We start from the raw sequence: 10,924 nt of genomic DNA, 5'->3' as shown, positions 1-10,924 counted from the left end.
GATATCTTTAAGAAATGGCTTTCTTCTTGCCACTCTTCCATAAAGGCCAGATTTGTGCAATATACGACTGATTGTTGTCCTATGGACAGAGTGTCCCACCTCAGCTGTAGATCTCTGCAGTTCATCCAGAGTGATCATGGGCCTCTTGGCTGCATCTCTGATCAGTCTTCTCCTTGTATGAGCTGAAAGTTTAGAGGGATGGCCAGGTCTTGGTAGATTTGCAGTGGTCTGATACTCCTTCCATTTCAATATTATCGCTTGCACAGTGCTCCTTGGGATGTTTAAAGCTTGGGAAATCTTTTTGTATCCAAATCCGGCTTTAAACTTCTTCACAACAGTATCTCGGACCTGCCTGGTGTGTTCCTTGTTCTTCAAGATGCTCTCTGCGCTTTTAACGGACCTCTGAGACTATCACAGCGCAGGTGCATTTATACGGAGACTTGATTACACACAGGTGGATTGTATTTATCATCATTAGTCATTTAGGTCAACATTGGATCATTCAGAGATCCTCACTGAACTTCTGGAGAGAGTTTGCTGCACTGAAAGTAAAGGGGCTGAATAATTTTGCACGCCCAATTTTTCAGTTTTTGATTTGTTAAAAAAGTTTGAAATATCCAATAAATGTCGTTCCACTTCATGATTGTGTCCCATTTGTTGTTGATTCTTCACAAAAAAATACAGTTTTATATCTTTATGTTTGAAGCCTGAAATGTGGCAAAAGGTCACAAAGTTCAAGGGGGCCGAATACTTTCGCAAGGCACTGTAGATGATGGTGTTTAAGTAAAAAAAACACTTTCTATTGTTGAAAAAGTGTTGTTCCGCTATTCGCAACAAAGCAATCTAATCACTGATAAGTCTTATATCGTGAAATGTAATCAATCGATTTATCTTGTATGGTAAAAACCCATCTCTTCATATTCCATGGAGTAGAAAACACTGTGTTAAAATGACACTAGAAACTCAACCCACTGACTGTTGTTCCCTCAAATATAATGGATTAGTCTGCAACATTCCTGGTCTATCTACCTTGTATGGTAAAAACACACATTTTCTCTCAATATTCCATGTTTACACGGTGCATATTAACTATTGATTGAAGTCGTTGAGCTGACGTTTGCTATCCGCTGACACAGCTTGTATTGTACTGACCTCATTTGTTCCTCTTGGATGTTTTGTTCTCCGAGCGGGTCTTTCGTAACCATCCTGGATTTACCACAGAATATTGTATCTTGCTGCTCTCACATCTGTTTTGTTGTTGCTGCTGCTGCTGATTCATGCTCTCACATCTGTTTTGTTGTTGCTGCTGCTGCTGGTTCATGCTCTCACATCTGTTTTGTTGTTGCTGCTGCTGCTGATTCATGCTCTCACATCTGTTTTGCTGTTGCTGCTGCTGCTGATTCATGCACTTTTGATTGCCTGGATTCCGCAATTAACTCGGTCAGGCAAACAATGCTGGAGGATGTCTTTGGAACAAACACTGTTTAGAGGTATGGATTCGAATGTAGGAGGGAAGACTGATGTCAGCGCGAAAACAAAGCCGAAATCTCCCATCAATATAGTTGTGACGTGTAGATGAAGACAAATATTCATGTACTTTATTCTATGGCTGATCATTTGGAATATCATAACATATGATTAGGGCCCTGTGTCATTTATGGTCAGGGAATGTGGTCAGGAAAAACTCCTGGCTTTACCCAGGACGAAAAAAAGGCCAACATTTTCTCATTCACGTTTTATTTTCAGCCCTTGTTTTCGGAGACTTTTTGTTCTTGATCACGTAGGCCCAATCTCTCTCTCCTTCTCTTCCGCTTGTCATCTGTTGGCTCGCCCTGTCTCTTCCTCCCCTTTCCTCTGTTATGCCTCACCTCCCATTTCTCCTCCCTCCTCCCTCCTCATTTGTTTCCTGATTTGTTTTGTCCCGGGAAAAAGAAACGGAGAGGAAAATTAAAGTCAGTTAGGCGTGGGTGCCGAGAAGGAAGGACTGTGGGTGGGGATGAGAAGGAAGGAAAATAGTGTGTGGGTGGGGATGAGAAGGAAGGAAAGTAGTGTGGGTGGGGATGAGAAGGAAGGAAATTAGAGTGTGGGTGGGATTGAGAAGGAAGGAAAGTAGAGTGTGGGTGGGGATTGAGAAGGAAGGAAAGTAGAGTGTGGGTGGGGATTGAGAAGGAAGGAAAGTAGAGTGTGGGTGGGGATGAGAAGGAAGGAAAGTAGAGTGTGGGTGGGGATGAGAAGGAAGGAAAGTAGAGTGTGGGTGGGGATGAGAAGGAAGGAAAGTAGAGTGTGGGTGGGGATGAGAAGGAAGGAAAGTAGAGTGTGGGTGGGGATGAGAAGGAAGGAAAGTAGAGTGTGGGTGGGGATGAGAAGGAAGGAAAGTAGAGTGTGGGTGGGGATGAGAAGGAAGGAAAGTAGAGTGTGGGTGGGGATGAGAAGGAAGGAAAGTATAGTGTGGGTGGGGATGAGAAGGAAGGAAAGTAGAATGTGGGTGGGGTTGAGAAGGAAGGAAAGTAGAGTGTGGGTGGGGATGAGAAGGAAGGAAAGTAGAGTGTGGGTGGGGATGAGAAGGAAGGAAAGTAGAGTGTGGGTGGGGATGAGAAGGAAGGAAAGTAGAGTGTGGGTGGGAATGAGAAGGAAGGAAAGTAAGAGTGTGGGTGGGGATGAGAAGGAAGGAAAGTAGAGTGTGGGTGGGGATGAGAAGGAAGGAAAGTAGAGTGTGGGTGGGGATGAGAAGGAAGGAAAGTAGAGTGTGGGTGGGGATGAGAAGGAAGGAAAGTAGAGTGTGGGTGGGATTGAGAAGGAAGGAAAGTAGAGTGTGGGTGGGGATGAGAAGGAAGGAAAGTAGAGTGTGGGTGGGGATGAGAAGGAAGGAAAGTAGAGTGTGGGTTGGGATGAGAAGGAAGGAAAGTAGAGTGTGGGTGGGGATGAGAAGGAAGGAAAGTAAGAGTGTGGGTGGGGATGAGAAGGAAGGAAAGTAGAGTGTGGGTGGGGATGAGAAGGAAGGAAAGTTGAGTGTGGGTGGGGATGAGAAGGAAGGAAAGTAGAGTGTGGGTGGATGAGAAGGAAGGAAAGTAGGGTGGGTGGGGATGAGAAGGAAGGAAAGTAGAGTGTGGGTGAGGATGAGAAGGAAGGAAAGTAGAGTGTGGGTGGGGATGAGAAGGATGTTGGCTGGGTACTTATTCTTGAAAATCAGGTTAGTTTAAATTAAGTTTGCCTGTACACTGTTTGTCAGTTATGGGGAGTTTCTTTATTCATTTGAATGTTGAAGCGAGTCTGCTGACTGAAGCAGGGACAGAATGCCTAAGGCGACATGAAGATTATAGAACAACATTTGCTATGCTGTATGATAAGTCCCTTCATCAAATATTTACTCGAAAGGAAATTTTGCTGGACCCCCAGAATTTAAGGCAGTTAAACAATTTTAAAAACATTACAATATATTCACAACACACTAAGTGTGCACCTTCAGGCCTCCTCTCTACTACCACATATCTACATAAATATATGTGTATGTGTGTGTATGTCATCGTGTTTGTTACTTCACAGTCCCCGCTGTTCCATAAGGTGTATTTTTATCTAATTTTACTGCTTGCATGAGTTACTTCATGTGGAATAGAGTGCCATGTAGTCATGGCTCTATGTAATACAGTGCGCCTCCCATAGTCTGTTCTGGACTTGGGGACAGTGAATTGACCTATGGTGGCATGTCTTGTGGGTTATGCATGTGTGTCCGAGCTGCGGGCCAGTAGTTCAAACAGACAGCTCGGTGCATTCAACATGTCAATACCTCTCACACATACAAGTAGTAATGAAGTCCGTCTCTCCTCCACTTTAAGCCAGGAAAGATTGACATGCATATTATTAATATTAGCTCTCTGTGTACATCCAAAAGCCAGCCGTGCTGCCCTGTTCTGAGCCTATTGCACATTTGTGGCATCTGACCACACGACTGAACAGTAGTCCAGGTGTGACAAAACCAGGGCCTGGAGGACCTACCTTGTTGATCGTGCTGTGAAGGCAGACCAGCGCTTTATTATGGACAGACAACTCCCCATCTTAGCTACTGTTGTATCAATATGTTTTGACCATGACAGTTTTACAATCCAGGGTTACTCCAAGTAGTTTAGTCAGCCCAACTTCAAGTTCAATTTCCACATTTTTCATTACAAGAATTAGTTGAGGTTTAGGGTTTTAGTGAATGATTAGTCCCAAATACAATGCTTTTAGTTTTTGAAATATTTAGGACTAGCATTCCTTTTACCAGCCATACTGAAACTACCTTCAGCTCTTTGGTGAGTGTAGAAGTCATTTCAGTCGCTGTATTGGCTGACTTGTATGATGAGTCATCCGCATATATAGACACACTGTGTTCTGTTAGACAGGTAACTCTTCATCCACAATATAGCAGAGGGTGTAAAAGCCATAACAACACAAACGTCTTTCCAGCAGCAGACTATGTTCGATAATGTCAAAAGCCTCAAAACAGCCCCCCACAATCTTTTTTATCATCAATTTCTCTAGGCCAATCATCAGTCATTTGTGTAAGTGATGTGCTTGTTGAATCTCCTTCCCTATATAAGCGTGCTGAAAGTCAAAAAAGTGTACTAAGGGTTGATAACAGGCTGATTGGTCAGCTATTTGTGCCAGTAAAAGGGAGATTTTACTATTCTTAGGTAGCTGAATGACTTTCGCTTCCCTCCAGGCCTGAGGGCACACACTTTCTAGTAGGCTTAAATTGAAGATATGGCAAATAGGAGTGGCAATATCGTCTGCTATTATCCTCAGTAATTTTCCAGCCAAGCTGTCAGACCCCGGTGACTTGTAATTGTTGATAGACAATTTTTTCACCTCTTCCACACTTACTTTACGGAATTCAAAATGTACAATGCTCGTCTTTCATAATTTGGTCACATATACTTGGATGTGTAATGTCAGCGTTGTTGCTGTCATGTCAGCTTGCTAATATAGTGAGCACAGGATGACAGGCTGAATGGACTTCAGTGTTTGTGCTCTTTACATTAGGACTGGTGGTATGTACACCAAACACAATATGTAGAAACCCTTAGGTTTATATAACTCGTACTTCGGCCACGTTGAATCGGTTTGTTATTGTACCCCACTAACGTACAGTGCCTTCGGAAAGTATTCAGACCCCTTGACTTTTCCCACATTTTGTTAGGTTACAGCCTTATTCTAAAATTGATTACATTGTTTTTTCCCCTCATCAATCTACACACAATACCTCATAATGACAAAGCAAAAACAGGTTTAGAAATGTTTGCTAATGTATTAAAAATTAGAATATCAAATTTACACAACTATTCAGACCCTTTACTCAGTACTACTTTGTTGAAGCACCTTTGGCAGCGATTACAGCCTTGAGTCTTCTTGGGTATGACGCTACAAGCTTGGCACACCTGTATTTGGGGAGTTTCTGCCATTCTTCTCTTCATATCCTCTCAAGCTCTGTCATGTTGGATGGGGAGCATTGCTTCTCAGCTATTTTCTGGAGATTTTCGATCAGGTTCAAGTCCGGGGCTCTGTCTGGGCCACTCAAGGACATTCAGAGACTTGTCACGAAGCCACTCCTGCGTTGTCTTGTCTGTGTGCTTAGGGTCGTTGTCCTGTTGGAAGATGAACCTTCACCTCAGTCTGAGGTCCTAAGCGCTCTGGAGCAGGGTTTCATCAAGGACCGCTCTGTACTTTGCTCCGTTCATCTTTGCCTCAATCCCCACAGCATGATGCTGCCACCACCATGCTTCACCATAGGAATGGTGCCAGGTTTCCTCCAGATGTGACGCTTGGCACTCACGCCAAAAAGTTCAATATTTGTTTCATCAGACCAGAAAATCTTGTTTCTCATGGTCGGAGAGTCTTTAGATGCCTTTTGGCAAACTCCAAGCGGGCTGTCATGTGCCTTTTACTGAGGAGTGCCATCTATCTGGCCATTCTACCATAAAGGCCTGATTGTTGGAGTGCTGCAGAGATGGTTGTCCTTCTGAAGAAGGTTCTCCCATCTCCACAGAGGAACTCTAGAGCTCTGTCAGAGTGACCATCAGGTTCTTGGTCACCTCCCTGACCAAGGCCCTTCCCTCCCGCTTGCTCAGTTTGGCTGGGTGGCCAGCTATAGGAAGAGTATTGGTGGTTCCAAACATCTTCCGTTTAAGATTGATGGAGGACACTGTGTTCTCGGGGACCTTCAATGCTGCAGACATTTTTTAGTACCCTTCCCCAGATCTGTGCCTCGATACAATCCTGTCTCGGAGCTCTACGGACAATTCCATCAACCTTATGGCTTGGCCTTTGCTCTAGAAACATCTCAAGGAGGATCAATGGAAACAGGATGCAGCTGAGCTCAATTTTGAGAGTCTGAATGCTTATGGAAATAAGGTATATGTAAAAAATGAATACTGAATACTTTCCGAAGGCACTGTACATGTCTCTCCAAAGAAACAGACCATCCCCTATACATGGCATATATCATCAGAACATTAACACGTTTATACCCCTAAGCACACACACACACACATAACCAAGTACACATTCTCACACACACACACAAAAAACTTTCATTGACATAGATCAGCCAGGCTGTCCATCATTAGTAAGACAGCTGCAGATGTGTGTCATAACACTAACACAGTATTTACACACAAAAAAAGACCACAGGAGAGACCTGAACTCACTCTCTCACGCTACTGCTCGCTCATGAAAAGGCCCTAAAATGAGCAGTTTGCAAACAAGTCTCCCGATCACCAGGTGTTTATTCCGCCCCTCTATCAGAGGAGGGTCTTTGTCATAAATCACCTCTCATAGATCCACGCTAAACCCTGGAAATTGGGGAATTTCTAAACCTGAACTTTTGGCTTTGCATTGTGTCAACCACCCAGATGGAGAGAGGGAAGGAGAGCATCGCTCCAATGGCGCACACAGAAGATGAAGATTTATCTCCTGTAAGTCAGGCCTCAACCGGCACCGGACAGGACGGGCTTGGGTGTAAACAGAGGAGGCTACCCAGGCAGAGAATGGCGAGACATGAGAGAACCAGCGGGCCTGGATGATTGTGGTAATATAGGGCCACAGTGTGTTTAGGCAGGGTTTGGCAGGTTTGTTACAGCCGCCACTACATGCAGAGTACACAGAGTATACACAGAGTACATACAGATAGCTGGTTTGAAGCCCGGAGAAGACACAGTTCAACGTTCTGCCATTTTTGGATAAATATATACTGGACAAAAATATAAATACAACATGTAAAGTGTTGGTCCCATGTTTCATGAGATGAAATAAAACATTCCAGACAAAAAAGCTTATTTCTCTCAAATTGATCACATATACTTGTTAAACAGGGATGTAATGAGCATTTCTCCTTTGCCAAGATTATCCATCCACCTGACAGGTGTGGCATATCAAGACATTTATTAAACAGAATGATCATTACACAGGTGCACCTTGTGCTGGGGACAATAAAAGGCCACTCTAAAATATGAAGTTGTATCACACAACACAATACCACAGATGTCTCAAGTTGAGAGAGTGTGCAGTTGGCATGCTGACTGCAGGAATGACCACCAGAGCTGTTGCCAGAGAATTGAATGTTCATTTCTCTACAATAAGCCACCTCCAACGTTGTTTTAGAGAATTTGTCAGTACGTCCAACCGGCCTCAAAACCACAGACCACGTGTAACCACGCCAGCCCAGGACCTACACATCATTCTTCTTCACCTGCGGGATCGTCTGAGGGGGTGCTGAGGATTATTTCTGTCTGTAATAAAGCCCTTTTGTGGGGCTTTATTAAAAACTCATTCTGATTGGCTGGGTTTCGCTCCCAGTGGGTTGGCCTGGCTCAGAAGTGGCCCACCTAAGGCTGTGCCCTTGCCCAGTCATGTGAAATCCATAGATTAGTGTCTCAACTGACTCATTTCCTTATATGAACTGTAACATCTTTAAAATTGTTGCATGTTGCATTTATATTTTTGTTCAGTATAGTTCAAGGGTCAAGATCGGCTCTTGGAAAGGGGTTCTCCACATGTTTGTTTCTCTCGGTCTCCGCACTCTGTTTCTTTTCTTGTGTCTCTGCCTTGCTCGGTTTCTCTCTCCCTCTCATCTGTCTTTAAGATTATTTCATGGCTGTCTACCGTATTTAAAAGGTGCCAATTCAGGCAGCTGAAATCTCTCTCTCTCTCAGCTTGGAGAGTATCACTATCAGACATTCCATTCACTGTAATAGCTAAAAACCTAGAGGATTCAAGCGTATAAAATGTGGAACAAATTCTTTCTCTGCCAAGAGAGAGAGCATACTGTAAAACTGCATAAGGTAAAATAGAGCCTCCAGGTGAACTGTGAGAAATGAGGGTTAGTGTGTCGCAAGACAGTCTGGGGCTGTATCTGTTAGTAGACTATGTATAAAATTCTACTATTTTTAGGGAGTGGATGGGGGTATGTGGGTTTATCATGTGTAGCAAAGGTTGTTCAGTGAACTAAACTTGCGTGATGAGTAACCATGACTGAGACCTGAAGGCTTGTGTTGGCGCCAAGACATAATGACTTGGGTTTAGCTCAGAGGGATAATGTGGGCTTGAATGCACAGACCACCTGGGGTTGATACTGTTACACATACAGTAGTGGAAACTAGCATTAAACTGAATATAGTCAAAGCACTGCTAACGAAACCACAGTCAATTGAAATAAATTAATTATGCCCACATCTTTGGATATAACATGCCTGGGAATACTACCATTTGCCTCATGCAGCGTGACATTTCCTTCGCATAGAGTTGATCAGGCTGTTGATTGTGGCCTGTGAAATGTTGTCCCGCTCCTCTTCAATGGCTGTGCGAAGTTGCTGGATATTGGCGGGAACTGGGACACGCTGTCATACATGTAGATCCAGAGCATCCCAAACATGCTCAACGGGTGACATGTCTGGTGAGTATGCAGGCCATGGAAGCACTGGAACATTTTCAGCTTCCAGGAATTATGTACAGATCCTTGTGACATGGGGCCGTGCATTATCTTTAAAAAAAAATATATTTTATTTTTTTGCCCCTTTTTTCTCCCCAATTTCGTCGTATCCAATTGTTGTAGTAGCTACTATCTTGTCTCATCGCTACAACTCCCGTACGGGCTCGGGAGAGACGAAGGTTGAAAGTCATGCGTCCTCCGATTCACAACCCAACCAGCCGTACTGCTTCTTAACACAGCGCGCATCCAACCCGGAAGCCAGTACAGCGCCCTTAACCACTGCGCCACCCGGGAGGCCCATCGGGGCCGTGCATTATCATGCTGAAACCTGAGGTGATGGCGGCGGATGAATGGCATGACAATGGGCCTCAGGATCTCGTCATGGTATCGCTGTGCATTAAAATTGACATTGATAAAATGCAATTGTGTTCATGTCTGTAGCTTATACCGGCCCACACCATAACCTCACTGCCACCATGGGGCACTCTGTTCATAAAGTTGACATCAGCAAACCACTCGCCCACACGATGCCATACACGCGTTCTGTCATCTGCCCAATACAGTTGAAACCTGGGATTCATCCGTGAAGTGCACACTTCTCTAGCTTGCCAGTGGCCATCAAAGGTGAGCATTTGCCCACTGAAGTCAGTTACGACTCTGAACTGCAGTCAGGTCAAGACCCTGGTGAGGACGACGAGCACGCAGAGGAGCTTCCCCGAGATGGTTTCTGACAGTTTGTTTAGAAATTCTTTGGTTGTTCAAACCCACAGTTTCATCAGCTGTCAGGGTGGCTGGTCCCAGACGATACCGCATGTGAAGAAGCTGGATGTGGAGGTCCTGGGCTGGCGTGGTTACACATGGTCTGCGGTTGTGAGGCCAGTTGAACGTACAGACAAGTTCTCTAAAACAAAGTTAGAGGCGGCTTATGGTTGAGAAATTAACATTAGGTTCTCTGGGAACAGCTCTGGTGGACATTTCTGCAGTCAGCATGCCAATTGCACACCCCCTCAAAACTTCAGACATCTGCAGCATTGTGTTGTGTGACAAAATTGCACATTTTAGTGGTGCCTTTCATTGTCCCCAACACAAGGTGCACCTGTGTAATGATTATGCTGTTAAATCAGCTTCTTGATATGCCAAACCTGTCAGTTGGATGCATTACGAGGGATGCTCACTAACAGATGTGTGCACCAAATTTGAGAGAAATAAGCTTTTTGTGCCTATTTCTAGGCACTTTAATTTCAGCTCATGAAACATGGGACCAACACTTCACAGGTTGCGTTCATATTTTTGTTCAGTATAAATAATTTATATAACTTTTAGCAAAATGTTTGCTTTAATTTTGGGTATGTCAAGGTTCGTTGTCAACACAAAGTACAACCTGACCCACATGCAAGAACTAGACCGCTCCAGCAATGTTACGCAGGCAATTAATCACAATCAGGCCTTACAAAGTGCTGCCATCCCAGGTCGTTAGGGGGGGAAAGGAGAAGGGCAATTATGACAGGAGGCTGACGCGCCCCCTTATGCACCCGCCTCTCCGCCACTCCTTGGATTCCCGCTCCCTTCTCAATGCATCATCACACAGTTGGAAGATGTGTGGCCCCTCCTGTGTGCCAGATCATAAGCCCCGGGTCCGCCGGATTGAAAAGGCTTATTATGAGAGATATGTAATGAATTCACAGACAGAGGTGTGTGTGTGTGTGTGTGTATTTGTGTATGTGTGCATGTACAGTTGAAGTCAGAAGTTTAAATTCACTTAGGTTGGAGTTATTAAAACTCGTTTTTCAACCACTCCACAAATTTTTTGTTAACAAACAATAGTTTTGGCAAGTCGGTTAGGACATCTACTTTGTGCATGACACAAGTCATTTTTCCAACAATTGTTTACGGACAGATTATTTCACCTATAATTCACTGTATCACAATTCCAGTTGGTCAGAAGTTTACGTACACTAAGTT

Source organism: Oncorhynchus nerka, linkage group LG7 (genome assembly GCF_034236695.1).
Source record: "Oncorhynchus nerka isolate Pitt River linkage group LG7, Oner_Uvic_2.0, whole genome shotgun sequence".
NCBI classification, from domain to species: Eukaryota; Metazoa; Chordata; class Actinopteri; order Salmoniformes; family Salmonidae; genus Oncorhynchus; species Oncorhynchus nerka.
This window is presented reverse-complemented; position numbering follows the sequence as displayed.